The sequence below is a fragment of the Stegostoma tigrinum genome, unplaced genomic scaffold, assembly GCF_030684315.1.
Source record: "Stegostoma tigrinum isolate sSteTig4 unplaced genomic scaffold, sSteTig4.hap1 scaffold_86, whole genome shotgun sequence".
NCBI lineage: Eukaryota > Metazoa > Chordata > Chondrichthyes > Orectolobiformes > Stegostomatidae > Stegostoma > Stegostoma tigrinum.
This window is the reverse complement of record NW_026728811.1, coordinates 1,468,003-1,485,249: the sequence shown is the minus strand read 5'-3', so window position 1 is coordinate 1,485,249 and position 17,247 is coordinate 1,468,003. Positions and strand designations below refer to the sequence as shown.

Sequence of the window (17,247 nt, the reverse complement as noted above, 5' to 3'; positions counted from 1 at the left end):
GATGAAGAAAGGTTCGTTCCCTTCTGGGGCCGTGTGGGAAGGGGGTGTTTAATATCAGAATGGAGGTCACACATTTAAGGCAGGGTCGAGGTGAAGTTTATTCTCTCAGATGGTTGTGAATTAATGGATTCATTTACAGAAGAGGATTGTCAGAGCTGGGCCACAAAGTACATTTAAGGCTCAGCTCGAAAGATTTTGAGCTGCAAGTGTATCAATGTTTATCGGGAAATCCAAGAAAGTGCAGTTCAGGATTATCCGCTCATTTAATAGCAGAGCAGATTTCATGGGCTGAGCTGTCTCCTTCTCCTCCAAAACTGCATCATGTTAATACAAAGCTGCAAAACTGACCAGAGCAAATTTTGCTTAAGAACAGATAGAACCCATCGAGACAGTGAAGCTCAGTGATGTTTGCAAAGGTCGGCAAACAAAGGGGTAGTCATGGTCAGAAGTGGGATTCGAACCCACGCCTCCAGGTGGAGACCAGAACACCCAGCTTTACAGTGGAAGGAATCTATTCCTTGAGTCTGGCGCCTTCGACCACTCGGCCATCCTGACACACCTTTGCTGCTCCAGAGTGATCTGTATACCAGAGTAAACAGGAAAAGCCAGTCTTCAGCACCCACACTGAGCCTGGCTCCATTAGGCCCACAGTCACCTCTCACAAACCACCGTTGCCCTTCACTTTTCCCAACCTCCCCCTTGTTCTTGTCTGAAACAAATTGAACGTCAGGCAAATGCAGCTGACATTGCTGATGTAGAACTGGGATATAGATTGAAGCGATACTGCCTGGCCTGTGACAAAATTCTACTTCTAATGGTCAGTCAATATTTCAGAGTTATTATTGTAAATTTTAACCATGAACACGCCATGGCAGTGACGGCACTGAATCCTAATCAGCAGACTGTGAGGGAAGACGTATATCTCTATCACCCTGGTCACTGCCTGATTCAGCATTGTGTCTCTCATCCTTCTGTACATGATCCCCTTGGCTCCATCACGGTGTTGTCGCATTGTCTTGGTTAATAATGCACAGACTACCCTGCCATCTATTACATTGCAGCTTCTAATGCATGAAGCCCTACCTTACAGGGCACAGCCTTCGCTCTATAGTGCAGTACTGAAAGCAATGTTCTTGTAAACCACCGGCCATGAGTTTACTTCAAACTGGAGGAGATGAGAATGTTTGTACAACTGCGGCATCCATCATCTAAAAGAGGACATTCAATATTGTCTGAAATTATGCCAATGTCATTTCCCCCGCAGGCGAGCAGTCAGGTGAGGTGAGGTTTTGTAAACTGCAGGTTGACAAGGAAACAATGGGGGACAAACACAGAGAGGGGAGCGGCCGAATGCTTTATTTCTTTGCTGTAGTCAGATTCTGGTTTTGAAGTGTGAAATGGGACTATAGAACCCAAATGGGTGAAATCCTACTTTCTGGGCGTTGGTCCCTGCTGAGGCCTTTGTCACCTTCTGGGAAATGTGTCTGTGTGTTACCTTCTGAGCATGAAAATGTGGTCCACTTCCCCAAGGGAACGTGAACATCTCAAACAGCCGGCCTATTGCCCCGTAGCACACAAGGCTATGGGCCAAGGCTGAAAACTGGGTCGTTGAGCCCCTTTGTGTGCTGTAAAAACACGATGATTCAGTCATTTTGCAGGAGAAACAACTGTCGTAGAAAGAAAAAAAAAGCCAGAAGTTGTGCCATTAAGAAACGATGCACACATATCCGCCGCTATCCCTGGTGGTCTAGTGGTTAGGATTCAGCGCTTTCGCTACTGCAACCTGGGTTCGATTCCCGGTCAGAGAATCAAGTTTTATTCTTCCTGATGGTGACAACGCAAAGGTAGTGCAGCTCTGTCTGCGATCCTTGCAATGTCAGTTCCTGTCCCCGAGAACATCAGGGTCCATGTTCCAGCCGCTTAAAGAGGGGAAAGGTGCCTTAGCCGTCACTGCTCAGTCAGGCTACTCACCTTTGTGTTGTGTTGTTAGCAGGGACATCAGCAGTAAGGGGAACATTCACAAGATAAACAACCAGCAAAGATAATCACAGTCGCTACTTCAATTCAATTGTCTCCCCTTTGTGACGCAGTGAGTTTCACTGCCATTTGTCGTCAGGAAGCTACAATTCACCCGATCGAGTCTGCTCAGCTATTCAATGAGATCGCTGCTGATCTGATAAATGTCAACTCCGCTTTCCTGCTTTTCCTCCATAACCTGAGGTAAACCCAAACCTAATCACAACATCTGGAAGTTTAGATGACTTCAGTGACCTGTGCATGTTTGCATGAAATTGAATAATATGAAATGAGCGAAAAAAAGCCCTTCCCACAATTCAACCCAGTGCAGGGTCAGCCATATGACAAAACTAAGAGAGGAAAGACGTTACCTCTATTTCTCCCAGCACAGATTTCTCTCTTGATGAATTGAATATTTGCAGCATTTTTCATTATAATTGTGACATTTTCATGGACAGATCCTCACTCAACCCACAAACAACTGTGCTTCCAAAAACTATTTTGCCTCAGATTAAAATTGCTGTGCATCTTTTCATACAGCTTGAGGTTCCAATTATCCCTGCTCCATGTCAACAGAAGCTGCTCCGGGTGAGGTTGGAGCTCACAGACTCGGCATTTCACGCGCCTCTATGGCCATTGAAGGGCCTCGTGCTCACCGATTGCATCACTTCTATCTGTATCCCCATGGTCACTGTCTGATTCACCATTGCATCTTTCATCCTTCTGCACATCATCCCCGTGGCTCTATCTCAATTTTGTCACATTGCCTTGGCTCATAATGCACAGACTATCCCGTCATCTATTATCACAGCGTATGTCTGCACGCTCATTGACACCCCCATTTCCGGTTATATCTTCATGGCTGGATCACTGAGTTTCCCTGGTTCTGGGCCCAGGAACTGGGATTATATGGTTGTATGCAGCAATGGTTACTTCCTTGTGTGAGGGAGCTGATGAAATATCCAATGTTAAACTAGATTACTATTGAAAGGTACATTTCAACAAGAGCCAGCACTGTACACGGAGTCTTTGATATTTCGTAGAAATCTATCAATCTCAGTCTTCAATATAATCATTGATGGAATCTCCACAGTCCCTGGTAGCATTGTAATTGCAGATTCCAGCCCTCTGTGAATCTCCACATTACAGTGTTCCAGTTGTCGATCTGGTGCTGTTCCTAACATATCCTCTGCCACTGTAGTTATTGCTTGTTGCACACCAGCAAACTCATGCGGTGCTGTGATCGTATTCTGGTTAGTACTCTGTGTTGTGGCCACAGCAACCTCGGTTTGAATCTGAGACCTGGCAGTGGGTGCTTGCTGTATTTTGTTTTAATCCTTGTGCCATGGGCCACAGAAATGCAGCAAGTATCAAACATTTTTACGTGTAAATATTCTTTGAGGTGGTGACAATCATCTCCCAACCCCGGCTCTCTCACATATCTGCATTTGATGTGTCACAATTCAAACCCACCACTTAGAGAATTTTCTCCCTCCCACAATCACTAACTCTCCTTTACGTCCCTCCTTCCACTTCACTGAGACACTGCACAAGCTAACATCCATTTTCACATTGACATTGTTCATTCTGTCTTGTTGCAGTCTATGTTGCTGAGTGAACGTGGCCTGTCTCACCACCAGGAACTCTAAACCAGATGAAATATTTAGATACTGGGACGGTCAGATCAAGACTCATGGAGCAGCTTTTACTGACATGGACCAGTGATTATTGGAACATCAGGCCTAGGAAAATGACCCATGGCAATAATGAGCAAAATGGACTGCATCAGAAAAGACCAGTTTCAGTGGCTTTCTGCAGCATTCATTGTATTTGGTCATTTCGCTACAGCGAGAGTATTGTGCGCAGTTCATTAATTCACATTATTGTGGGATGTGATAGCACCAGAAACTGTGCCGAAGAGATTTACCAGGATATTGTCTCACCTGAAGAGTTTCTGTTATGAAGTGAGATCGAACAGACTGTGGTCGTTTTCCTCAGAGCAGAGGCGATGTACAAAATAGTGAGGGTAGACTATGTAAACGCTTCCCCTCGAGGAAGGGTTCAATCACCGGGGTCCATAGATTTAACCTAAGAGGAAGGAAGTTTTGAGTATATTTACAGAAAATTGCTTTTAGCCAGTGGATGTTTGGAATCTGGAAGCCACTGCCTGCAAGTGTCCTAGAGGCAGAGATCCTTCTGACTTTAATAAGCATTCAGATGTGAATTTGTGATGCTGTGGCATTGACGGTTATGGGCGAAGCAATAGAAATAGAATTTGGATACTAAAGCGATTGTATGTGATTGGTGCACACGTAAAGGGCTGAGGGGGCAGTAGCACCTGATGCCGTCATTAGCATTGTGGTCAGTATCCCCACCTTTCACGAGGGAAACCAGGGTTCAATTTCCTACTGGACCCAACCCAAGCATTTTTGGGGCCTTTCAGCAAAACGGACCCAGCTTCGATTTCAGCTTCAGCTGATGTCTGCATGGAGTTTGCACATTCTCACCATGTCTGCGTCTGAGTGCTTCAATTTCTCCCCATGGTCTAAACGTATGCAGGCTCGCTGAATTGAACACAGAGAACACAGAAGAGTACAGCACAGGCTCTTCAGCCCACAATGTTGTGCCAAAATATCATCCTACTCTAAGATCAAACTACCCTCCATAGTCTATGTTTTACGATCATCCTCGCAACTGTCCAAGACTCGGTTAAATGTCCCGAATGTATCTGACTTGAATACCGCTGCCGACTGAGCATTCCATGCACCCACCACTCTCTGTGTAAAGAACCTACTTCTGACATCGCCACAATATCTTCATTCAATCACCTTAAAAGTATGCCCCCTCATAATAGTCACTTCTGCTCTGGGAAAAGGTCTCTGAGTATCCATGCTATCTATGTCCCTCATCAACTTATTTACCTATATCAAGTTACAGCTCATCCTTCTTTTCTCCAAAGAGAAAAGCCCAAGCTCCCTCAACCTTTCCTCATAAGACCTGCCCTCCAGTTCAGGCAGCATACTGGTAAATCTCCTCTGCACCCACACGGAAGCTTTCGCATCCTTCCTATAATGAGGCGATCAGAACTGAACACAATATTCCAAGTGTGGTCTCACGAGTGTTTTAAGCAACTGCAGTATATCCTTGTGGCTTTTAAACTCAATTTCCTTGCCAATGAAAGCCAACACAACGTACACCTTCTCAACAGCACTATTAATTTGGGTAGCAACTTTGACGGGTCTATCGATGCGGACCCCAAGATCCCTCTGTTTCTCTACATTAGCAAGAACATTAGGTTAACCCTAAATTCTGTATTTAAAGTCAACCTTTCAAAATGAATGACTTCACACTTTTCCAGGGTGAATTCCATCTGCCACTTCTTTGCCCAGCTTTTCATCTTGTCAATCACCCATTGCAAACTCCAACAGCCCTCCACACTACCCACCATGCCACCAAACTTCGTGTCATCATCAAACTGACTAACCCATCTTTCCACTTCCTCATCCAAGTCATTTATAAAGACCACAAACAGTGGGGTTCCCAGAACAGATTCTTTCAGAACACCACTGATCGTCGAGCTTCAGGCTGAATAATTTCCATCTATTACAACCCTCTGGCTTCCATTCTGTATCCAGACAACCAAATTTCCATGAATCCCATGTCTCCTAGCTTTCTAAATGAACCTACCTTGGGGAACTAAATCAAATGCTTCTCTAAAATCCATATGCACCACTTCCATTGCTTGATCTTCATCAATGTCATTTGCCACATCCTCAAAGAATTCAGTTAGGCTTCTGAGGCATGACCCGCCCCTCAAAAAGCCAAACTGACTATTTTTAATCAAATTGTGCATGTCCAAATAATCATAAATACTGTCTGTCAGAATCCTCTCCACTAATTTGCCCACCACAGAATGACTCACTCTTCTGTAATTCGCAGGATTATCCCTATTGCCTTTCTTGAACAAGGGAATAACATTTGCCACCCTCCAATCATTTGGTATTACTCCAGCAGGCAGTGAGGACGCAAAAGTCATCACCAAAGGCAAAGCATTCTTTCCCTTGCTTCATCCTCCTTCCGAACATCAACCTGTTTGACCGTATCTGTCTTTTTCATGCTATCCTCACAAATGTTATGGCCCCTCTCACTGGTGAATACTGAAGCAAAGTATTCATCAAGGCCCTCCCCTACCATATCTGACTCTGAGCGCAAGTTTCTCCTACTATCCCTGGTAGGCACCACCATTACTCTGACCATGCTCTTGTTCCTCACATAAATATAGAATGCCTTGGATTTTCCTTCATCCAACTGTGGATCCATAGGGACTGTGAGAGGAGTTACAATTCCCCATCCAAGCTGCAAACACATCGGCGCAATCATATCCGGAAGAAACTGTTGACTTGCTGGATGTGTGAGAAGGCATTCACAGCGGTTTCACACTGGAAAGGGGCTGTTTCCCTGCTGTGGGAGTGGCAAGGAATTCATTCAGCCATCCCACCTGCTGACACACCAATGGGTCCACGCTGGGGAGAGACCATTCACCTGCTCCGAGTGTGGGAAGGAGTTCTCCTGGTCATCCAGCCTGTTGAAACCCCAACAGGTTAACTCTGAACAGAGACCCTTGAAATGTGCAGATTGTCGGAAGTGCAATAAAAGCTCAAGTAGACTTTTGTACTGCCAACGTGCTCACAGGTGCTGTCACTGTGGGGCTGGGTGCAGGGCATCATCAGCCCTCATTGTACATCAGCAAATACACACTGGGGAGAGGTCATTCACCTACTCGGTATATGAGAGAAAATTCACTCAGACATATAGCTTGAAGAAACACCAGTGGGTTCACAAGTAACTTCAGTAATTGAATATTTATTTTGCTTGTTCATGGGATCATGGCATCAGAAGCTCAGCAAGCTTTTATCATCCGTTCTAACTGCCCAGGGGATGGTTCAGAATCAAACTAATGGTTATAGGGCGGATTCACATGGAGGTCAGAATAACAATGGCTCCCAGACCCGATGGCATTGAGTTGATTTTCTGGTCTCTTGTCCCGTTTCTGGAACAAAAGTGAATAAATTGGTGCAATTGATTTAAAAGTGAAAGACTAAAATGTTGTTTTTCTCTCTGATTCAGCATGCCCTGCTGTTTTCTCAGTTGTTATTGACAACCTCATGGCCCTCACTCCATCATCTGTTCCGGAGAGTGTTACAGGAAGGAGGGAATGGTCAACTGTATCTGGTCACTCAAAGGGTCACTGGACCTGAAAGGGTAACTCGGATTTCTTTCATAGATGCTGCCGGGCCTGCTGTATTTTTCCAGCAATTTCTGTTTTTGTTTCTGATTTCCTGCATTTGCAGTTTTTTTGTAAATGTTTTTTTTCAATATCCTCTTTGTCTGTTTCAGAGGAGCCTCATTGATAGGTTTGGTCGGTTTTGGAAATTGAAAGTTAAGGCACAGATCAGGCAATGATCTAATTGAATGACAGAACAGGCTTGAGGGGCCGAATGGTCTACTCCTGTTCCGATAAAAGTTTTCCATTTGCAGCTTGTGGCAATATTTCCCCCTACTCTTCACTTCACATCCCTGACTGTTACACTATGTGCTATAGCTGGCTGAACAAATCTCCTGTGTTTGAACTCAGTCTGTTACTATTCAGTGCCCCATCTTCGCCTGCGCGGGTTTGACTCTCATCACAGAATTTTGTCTCGACTGCAGAAATTCGCCAAAGATCCTCAGGCAGCACCTTCCAAACACATAACCACTTCCATCTGGAAGAACAAGGGCAGCAGATATATGGGAAGATCACCACATCCACGTTCCCCTCCAATTCACTCACCATCCTGGCTTGGAAATATATCACTGTTCCTTCACTGTCGCTGGGTCAAAATCCTGGAATTCCCTCCCTAATAGCATTGCGGGTCACCACACATCAGGAGGACTGCAGCAGTTCAGGAAGGCAGCTCACCACCACCTTCCCAAGGGCAACTACTGATGGGCAAGAAATGCTGGCCAGCCAGGGACACCCACATCCCACACATTAATTAAAAAAATACTGTGTGAACAGTCAGAAGAGGAGGATCCTGGCATCTCATTCCCCTGGAACAAAAACAAAGTTGCTGGAAAAGCTCAGCAGGCCTGGAAGCATCTGTGACCCTTCCTCACTCCCCTGGGATTTACCAAACCTGTTTATTATTTCCACTTCCTCTTTCATTCTGACAGTTTAATTTCTCAATTTCAGTCCATGCGCCTTTTGAGCTCTTCAACAACCCCATTGAGGTAAACGAGAGCTGGAATTAATGCCAGGAACTGGGAAGTGGGCAGAACTATGAGGAGAGGCCACATCAAAGAAAGCTCCCATTCCAACAACAGAGCTTCTCAAAACACAAAGGCAGTATGAAAGCTTGAGCTGAATGAACATGGGGGTGTGTGGGCTGTCATGAGGAAAAAGTGACCAAGGTCACAAATGGTTAAGATCACAGGATCCCCATAGTGCAGAAAGAGGCCATTCAGTGCATCTAGTCTGCACGAGCTCTCTATCCCACCCTACTCCCCACAACCCCACATTTACCGCAGCTAACCCAACCACGTAAGCTGCACACTCGGGGACAATTTAGTGCGGCCAATCCACCTAAGTTGCATTTTTGGGCTGTGGGAGGATCACAGCTTAGCTCTCAAGAAAAAATGTGGATTAAGGCTCAAAAAAACCTCAAGTCTATAGAAAATTAATGCTTTTTGTTTCCAAAATTAAAATCTGGGGAAAACTGCAGCCACAACGATTTTAGAAATCACTCTGGAGGAAGAGAATTCAAAACTCTGACCCAGGGGTGGGGTTGACAGATGCCTGGGACCAGAAATGTAACAGATTCAGAGCAAGGTAGGGGTGAGACAAGGGCAAAAGGCACATGTCACGGGGGGAAGGCAGGAGAGATCCAATTGCAGAAATGTTATTAGTCCCTCAAGGCTGCAGGGAATGGAGTTAGGGCTGGAAAAGAAACAAATAAACAAAAGATGTGCCTGGAGCCAGGTGTGCAGTGGACCCAGACACAAATTGAAACAAGAAATGTAAACAAATTGGGGCAGAGTTCACAGTCTGAAATTGTTGATCTCAATGATGAGACCAGAAAGCTGTAAAGCCTGGCTCGTTCTATTCCAGCCAACACACACATGATGGGCCAAGGGTGAATGCTGCTGGCCAGCCAACAATATGCACATCACACAAATGAATTAAAAAAGGCCTTGCTCAGCACTGTAATTTTCTGGAACTTTTGTTCTGACATTTGCAGTTTGTTTCTGATGACGGCTATAACCCTAAAATTGAACTAGAGTTTAGTATCCGAGAGAAATGTAAAATAAGTCAGCTTTGCTTCAAGCACATCGCTGTAGTTTGTTGTATTTGTCCTGAGGGCTGAACAGCACCTGGAGCTCAGAAAGGACAATCTCAGGGTGGGAGGTAGGGGAATCGTGCACAGCAACGGAGCTTCAGTCGGGGCAAATCCCTCACGGTCAGACTGAGGGGGTCAGATGGCACTTTACTCTTTCACGTCTCTCTTCATTGACAGCCAAGCCACAGTGTGGGTTAATCCTGCTGTGTTTAAGAAATGTGTCCCAGCTACCGTCTTCCATGGCTCACAGCTCCTTGACACGGAACAGAATCTCGTTTCCAACTCGGTTTAGAGTCAGGGGAAGTACAACGGTGAATGCTGGAAATGTGCTTCAAATCAGAGATTAGTGTAAATCAATGATGTGTTCCTGACTGGAAGTGAACCCTCAGGCTCAGGTTTAGGTTTCTTCTACATTGGTAAAGATAAAACAGTATTTCGTAGCCATACAGCACTAAGACCCAGAGCAGTGGGAGCAGGGGTATGAACATCCTGTCCCTGCCTCTGCTGTAACCACACAGAATGCACCAGGGTGAAGTGAGAGAAGGGTCTGGGTTCGAAATTATATTTCACCAACAATGATGACATGGGGCGGGTTGATAAAATGTTAATTTTCATTTTCAATTACTGCACATAACATGCATGTATTTTTCAGGAAAGGATGAAGAGGGGTTCGTGCTGGCAGTGGGAAGATGTTTTTTCGGAAGGAGTTTTGTCTGAGACTTTATCACTTTCTTATGATGTCTCCAGGACATGTCTTTTATTCCCACTTTGATATCATTTCCCAACCTGACTACCTTCCTTCCACTTGTTTGATCCAGAAGTAACTGTCAAAAACCAATGATAATGGGAACTGCAGATGCTGGAGAATCCCAGATAATAAAGTGTGAGGCTGGATGAACACAGCAGGCCAAGCAGCATCTCAGGAGCACAAAAGCTGACGTTTCGGGCCTAGACCGATGAAGGATCTGTGCCCGAAACTTCAGCTTTTGTGCTCCTGAGATGCTGCTTGGCCTGCTGTGTTCATCCAGCTTCCCACTTTATTGTCAAAAACAAATATTTCACTTGGTGGATATTTTCCTGTGACAATTTTTTTTATTTCAAAAGCCTTACATCAGGTTTAATCCAATCAAACACAAAACAGCCCTCTTGATTTACACCCAAACGACATCCCTGTACTCCTGAGAACATGAGATTTGGACACAGGCACAAGATGCTTCTGGTGTAAGTTAGTAACAAAACGGCTTCTAGCCTGGGAACTGTAAATTCTGCTGGAGCTGCTCTTTTCGCCTAGGAACTGTGAGTTCTGCGAGAGCAACATAAATAATGCAGGAATGATAAGATAACGCAGTACTAACCATTCTAGCTGCCCTTCAGTTGCAAATGTTGTGGCACTATGTGGTGAGATAAAAAGTAACCTATGTGTTGTGATGTAAGTTGTTTACCAGTTAATGTTATAGGATTATGTAACTGTCAATGAAGCAATATCATGTATTGATTGTTTGAATACACTGTGCGATCACACCATGTACCCTGCTTTAAGAAAAGTATAGAAATGTCTTTGTATTAGCCTGTGGGTTGCAGCTCCTCCGAGGAATACGGAAGTCCTCAACTTCTGTGTTTTACAGATGATCTGTACCCGGCCGTATGATGAAATAAAACGGAAAGTCTTAAACAGCCAGACCGACTGTGAGTGTTCATTGACTGATCACGGAACCGAGAGACCCCACCGGGGGTCGAGATTTACACAGGGATCGGGTGAATCCTGAGAGGAGTGTAAGGGCAGTTGGAGTACGCTTCAGAAGGAGATCACCACTGATGCAAAGTGGCAGCAGTCTGTACCGTCTACAAGATGCACTGCAGTGACTCAGCAAGGCTCCTCCAACAGCACCTTCTGAATCTGCCATCTTTACCATCCAGAAGGACAGGGGCAGCAGTCACATGGGAACACTACCACTTGCTGGATCCCCTCTAGGCCACATACTGTGCTGACCTGGAAATGTAACGTGGAGATGCTGGTGTGGGATTGGGGTGGACAAAGTCAGAGGTCAGATGACACCAGCTTATAGATCAACAGGTTTATTTGAAATCACAAGCTTTCTGAACGCTGCACCCAACTTTGTCACTTTCTCAGGATGTGTAATAAAGTAATAAAGTGGCGCTTCATCTGTCAAAGATGGAACACCCCGAAAGGTTATGATTTCAAATAAACCTTTTGGACTTGATCCTGGTGTTATGTGTCATCTGACTTTGGCCTGGGAATATATCATGTTCCTTCTGTGTCGCTTGGTCACATTCCTGGAAGTCTCCCTCAATAGCACTGTGGGTCTATCAACAATACATGGACCATAGCTAGCTCCATCCTCTCCAGGGCGGTTAGCGATGGGCATTAAATCTGGGCATACAGTAAAGCCAATGACTCATAAGAACATACAATACTTAGTTCAGTGAGGGAGTGATGGGGAGGGAGTGAGGGAGTGATGGGCAGGGAGCGAGGCAGGGGCAGGAGAGGAAGGAGCAAGAGAAGTAAGGTGAGGGGGAGGGAGCAAGGGAGTGGTGATGGAGTGAGGGAGGGAAGGGGAGAGCGGGAGTGAGGGGGCACCACTGGGAGGGAGGGAACAAGTAAGGGAGCAAAGGACAGGGATCAGTGGACAGGGAGCGAGGCGTGGGGAGGAAGGGAGCAAGGGTTAGGGGTAGGGAGGGAGTGAGGGATGGAGAGGGATGAAGTGAGAATGTGACAGGGAGTGACCAAGGGGCAGGGAGGGAGGGAGCAAGGGAGTGAGGGATGTGGAGAGTGGGGCCAAGGGACGCAAAGGGAGCAAAAGGACGGGGAGGGACGGAGTGAGCGTTGCAGGGGAGGGATGAGGAGTGGGGGAGGGAGTGACAGGGATCGAGGGAGTGGGGGACCAGGATCGAGTGAGTTTGCGACCAGGATCGAGGGACTGAGGGCGAAGATCCAAGGACGGGTGCGAGAGACCGTGGGACCGGGGGAGGGAGCGAGTGAGGGAGGATGTGAGGGACGGGGATGGAGGGAGTGAGGAACGTGGACGAGGGAGAGAGTGTGGGAGCAAGGGACGGGGTGGCAGAGTTTGAGGGACAAGGAAGGGAACGATGGGGAGGGAGCGATGGAGGAAGGGACAGGCATGTGGGAGTGATGGGGAGGGACAGGGAGGAGAGAGGGAGCAAGGGGCATGGTACGGGTGGGAGTGAGTGACAGAGAGAGGTCAAGGGAGGGAGTGAGGGGTGGGGAGTGAGAGACGGGGAGTGAGGAATCAAGGGACGGGGAGTGAGTGACAGGCAATGAGGGATGTGGGTAGAGAGGGAGCAAAGGATTTGGAGGTAGGGAGCGAGGGACAAGTCATTGACGGGTAGGGAGTGAGGGATGGGGAGGGGAGAGAATGAGGGACGGTGAGGAGGCAGGGAGCAAGGGACGTGGTAAAGTTGGGAGTGAGGGATGGAGAAGGTTCAAGGGAGGGAGTGAGGGATGGAGATGGAGAGAACGGGGAGTGAGGGAGATGGAGAAATCGAGTGAGGGACAGAGAGGAAGGGAGCAAGGGATGTGAGTAGGGAGCAAGGAAGGGAAGAGCGACTGAGGGAGGAATAGGGAGGGAGCGAGGGAGGGGAGACAGTGAGAGGGATGGAGAGGGGGTGAGAGGGAGGGTAGTGGTAGGGCTGGGAGTGAGGGAGAGACGGGCAGCGAGGCAGTGAGAGATGGGGATGAGGGGAACACAGGACCTGGCTAGGGAGGGAGCAAGGGAGGGAGTGAGGGAGGGGAGGTACGGGGACATGGGGAAGGGAGGGATGGGAGTGAAGGACGCGGTGGCAATGAGCAAGGGATGAGGAAGTGACTGGGAGGGATCAAGTGAGGAGTGGAAGGGAGAAGGGGAGGGAGCGAGGGAGGGATGGACGGGAGGGGTGAGCACAGGATGTGGAGGGAGTGAGGGAGGAACAGGGAGGGGGTTGGAGGAAAGGACGGGAAAGGGCAGTGAGTGAGGGAGAGGGGAAGGAGCGAGGAAGGGACGGGGAGGGTGGGAGGGAGGGTTGGGGAGGGTGGGAAGGAGGGAGGGAGGGACTGAAGGATGGGGAGGGAGGGAATGTGGAGCGAGCGAGGAAGGAGTGAGGGATGGACACGGATGGAGTAAGGAGGGAGCGAAAGGGGAGAAAGGAGGGGGCAAGCAGGGAGCGGTGGGCTGATGACCAAGCATGGGATGAGGAGGGAATGAGGGACAGGGAGCGAGCAAGCGAGGGAGTGTGGGAGGGGAAGGGAGGGAGAAAGGGATCTGGGTGATTGTGAGGTAGGGAGAAAAGAATGGGGAAGTGAGTGAGGGAGGGATGGGGAGGGAGGGAAGGAGTGAGTGACGGGGTGGGAGAAAAGGAGGGAGCGAGGAGCAGAGAAGGAGCGACGGAGGGAGTGAGGCATGGGGAGGGAGCTAGGGAAAGAGAGCGAGTGAGGGAGAGAGTGAGAACGGAGCGAGGGAGGAAGCAAGGCAGAAGTGAAGAAGGAGCTTGGGACGGGGAGGGAGCGAGGAACAGAGATGGAGTAAGGGAGGGGTGAGGCAGAGGGAGGGAGCGAGGGAAAGGGAGCAAGTGAGGGAGACAGTGAGAACGGAACAAGGGAGGAAGCAAGGCAGAAGCGAGGATGGAACTATGGACGGGGCCGGAGTGTGGGAGGGAGTGAGGAGGTAGCAAGCGGGCAGCAAGGAGGGAGCAAAGAGGGAGGCCAGGACCAATTGAGGGACCAAGCGAGGGATAGGGAGGGAGTGAGGGACGGGCTGGGAGTGAGGGAACAAGAGACGGAGATGGAGAGATGTGAAACGAGGAGGCAATTGACCAGGAGTGAGGAAACAGGAACAAGGGGCAGGGAGGGAGCGAGTGAGGGAGGGAGGGACAGGGAGGAAGCAAGGAATTGGGTGGGAAGGAGTGGAGAACGCGGAGGGAGGGAGCGAGCGATGGGGATGGAGCAAGGGAGGGAGCGAGGCACAGAGACGGAGCAAGGGATGGAGTGAGGGTTGGGGAAGGAGCGAGGGAAGGGGAGGGAGTGAGGGAGATAGCGAGGAGGGACCAAGCGAGGGAGCATGGAAGGAGCGAAGAAGGGGCACAGTGGGACCAAGGGAGGGAGCAAGGAGGGAGCAAGGGCGAAGCGACGGACAGATCGAGTGTTCAAGCAAGGGACAGGAGGGAACAATGGTCGTGGTGGTAGTGAATGAGGGAGTGAGGGATGGAGAGGGAGAGATGCGAAGCCAGGAAACGAGTGACTGGGAGCAAGAAACAAGGAGTGAGGGATAGGGAGAGGCTGAGTGACGGGGAGCGAGAAACGGGGAGTGAGGGATGGGGAGGGAGCGAGCAACAGAGCGAGGGATGGGAAGGGAGCGAGGTAGCTAGGGATGGGGAGGGAGAGGCGGGGAGGGAGGGAGCAAGAGATAGGGAAGGAGGGGCTGGTAGGGAGCAAGGGATGGGAAGGGAATGAGGGAGCAAGGGACAGGCTGGGGATGAGGGAGGTAATGAGGGATCAGGAAGGAGGGTGGAAGGGGGTAGCAAGGGACTGGGCCGGGGACAGGGAGTGAGTGAAGAAAGGCAGCGAGGGATGCGGAGTGAGCAAGGGAGGGAGCAACGGTCAGGGAAGGAGGGAGTGACGGGTAGGGAGCGAGGGACGGAGAGGGACTGAGGGAGCAAGGGACAGGTTGAGAGCAAGGGAGTGAGTGATTGGGAGGGAGCAAGTGAATGGCGGACGAGCGAGTGAGCGAGAGCCAGAGGGAGGGAGGGACAAGGGACGACAAGGGAGAGAGGGATGGGAAGGGTATGAGCGAGGGAGTCAGGGGCATGGACAGAGTGAGGCACAGGGAGGGAGGGAGCCAGGGACGGGATGGGAGGGCCTGGGAGCAAGGGACAATGATCAGGGACGAAGTGTGGGAGCGATGGACGGGGAATGAGGGACGTGTGGGAGGCAGGGAGCGAGGGACGAGTGAGGGAGTGACAGGGAGGGATCGAGGGAGGGAAGGACTGGGATGGGAGAGGGAGAGAGGGAGGGGTGTAGGGAGCGAGGGGCGCAGCTGGAGGGTGGGAAGAAGGGAGGGACTGTGAGGAAGGAAGCGAGAAATGGACAGGGAGCGAGGGAGTGAGGTATGGGGACGAAGAGAGCATGGGACGGGGTAGGGAGGGAGCAAAGGACGGAGTGAGAGAGAGGGAATGAGGGTCAGGGTGGGAGTTAGTGAGGGACAGGGAGGTAGCGAGGGATGCTGAGGGAGTGAGGGAGGGAGCAAGGAGGGAGAGGAGGGAGCAAGGAGAGAGCAAGTGGGGAGCTCTGACTGATCGAGTGATCGAGCGAGGGATGGGGAGGGAGCAAGGGACGTGGTGGGAGCAAATGATGGAGCGAGGGATAGGAAGGGAGTGCCCGAGGGAGCGAAGGACAGGGAGCAATGGAGCAATGGTTTGGGAGCAAGGGGCGACGAGGGATGGAGGAATAGCAAGGGAGCCAGGGATGGGGTGTGAGCAAGGGACGCAAAGGAAGCGAGGGGCAGGAAGGAAGCAAGGGAGTAAGGACAGGGAGGGGACAAGGGAGGAAACAAAGGAGCAGCGAGGAAGGAGGAAGGAAGTAGCAAGGGACTGAGCGAGGGACAGGCCATGAGTGAGAGAAAGAGACAGGGAGGGAGTGAGGGACGGGCAGGGACCGAGGGATGGCGAGGAAACAAGGGGTGTGTTGGGAGTGAGGGAGTGAGTGATGGGGAGGGAGCGAGTGAGTGACAGATGAAGTGAGTGAGCGAGACGCAGAAGGAGGAAGAGAGCGATGGATTGCGAGGGAGAGAGAACGGACAGCAAGGGAGCGAGGGACAGGGAGGGAACGAGCGAGGGAGCGAGGGATGGGGAGAGAGTGAGTTACAGGGTGGGAGCGAGGGAGTTAAGGATGGCGAGGGAATGAGGGATGGAGAGGGAGTGAGGGAGCTATGGACAGGGAGGCAAAGAGGGAATGCGGGATGGGAAGTAAGCGAGGAAGCAAGTGAGCAAGAGAGAGAGGGATGGAGCAAAAGAGAGAGGGACAGAGTGAGGGAGCAAGGGACAGGGAGGGAGGGACCGAGAGACGGGGAGGGACGAAGCAAGCGATGGGGAGGGTGTGAGTGAGGGAGCGAGGGATGGTGATTGAGAGACGGAGGGAGGGTCGGCAAGTGAGCAAGGGGCAGGGAGGAAGGGAGCAAGGGAGTGAGAGACAGGGAGAGAGGGAGTGTTGGAGCGAGTGATGGGATGTGAGGTTGGGAGGGAGCGAGTGGCATAACAGGAGTGAGAGGGAGCGAGTGGCAGGGAGGGAGTGACGGAGGGAGGGACTGGAGCAAGGGACAGGAGCAAAGGACAGAGGGACAGGAGAGAAGGATGGGGAGACAGCTCGCAATGGGATCAGGGGATGGGGAGGGGGTGAAGGATGGGTAGGGAGCGAGGGACAGGGAAGGAGCCAGAGACATGGAGCGAGGGACAGGGAAGGAGCGAGGGGTACGGAGGGACAGGGAGGGGAAGCGGCAGGGAGTGAGGGACAGGGAAGGACAACGAGGGGGAGGGACAGGGAGGGAGCAAAGAACAGGGAAGGAGGGAAAGGGATGAAGGAACAGGGAGAGGGACAAGGAGGGTAAGGGAGGTAGACAGGGTTGGACGGATAGGGTGGGAGCCTGTTTCTCTCAACACAGAGACAAACAACAATATAGTTTGCTGTGCTGCTTGACACTTTTTAATGAACGTTAATTGCATATTGAAGTTATGGTTGCAGTCAGTGGAATCGGGCCTTTTCTCTTAGGCCTGTGAGTTGAGAGAAACATTGACATGTTTCCCTGTAACCCGCTGTGGGATAAGGTTGGATAAACCAGCACTATCCACA

General features: G+C 50.0%; 1 non-coding gene across 1 annotated transcript; it reads right to left on the bottom strand.

The window, feature by feature from the left end:
- Positions 1–440: 440 nt before the first annotated feature.
- On the bottom strand, positions 441–555 carry trnal-caa (transfer RNA leucine (anticodon CAA)). Its single transcript has 2 exons — positions 518–555; positions 441–486 (listed from the first exon to the last, which is right to left on the bottom strand). It is a non-coding gene; the product is annotated as a tRNA-Leu (tRNA).
- Between the last annotated feature and the right edge of the window lie 16,692 nt (positions 556–17,247).